At 56.2% G+C, this 347-nt stretch overlaps 1 protein-coding gene across 18 annotated transcripts in view; it reads right to left on the bottom strand.

The window, feature by feature from the left end:
- The window catches only part of PTPRS (protein tyrosine phosphatase, receptor type, S), a 219816-nt gene that overhangs the window by 143582 nt on the left and 75887 nt on the right, over positions 1–347 (bottom strand). The window lies entirely within an intron of this gene.

Below are 347 nucleotides of genomic sequence, written 5' to 3' on the forward strand. Positions count from 1 at the left end.
GGGGGGGGGGGGAAACAAACCACGTAGTAAAATTTGGCGAAAAGGGAATTTGGAGGAAAGAGTGAGCTGGCCCTTTGTAAGGCAGGCGAGCGCTCCCAGCACCCACGGGGGGTGCTGGATGCGGTTTTATACACTTTTGTCTCTTGTTTTGCAGCAAAACGCTCCCGTGAGCCACCGGCTGGAGAAAAAGAGGGAGAAAAAGGGGGAGAAAAAGGAGGGGGGGGGCGTCCACTTCCCAACTTCCAAACGCTCCAGCAGCACTCCCCTCCATCCGAGCATCGCTCCCCAGCCCGCAGATAGAGCCCGGCTCAGAAAAACCACCCCAAACCGGGTAATTTAACGGTTAT

This window comes from Calidris pugnax, unplaced genomic scaffold, assembly GCF_001431845.1.
Source record: "Calidris pugnax isolate Ruff unplaced genomic scaffold, ASM143184v1 scaffold199, whole genome shotgun sequence".
NCBI lineage: Eukaryota > Metazoa > Chordata > Aves > Charadriiformes > Scolopacidae > Calidris > Calidris pugnax.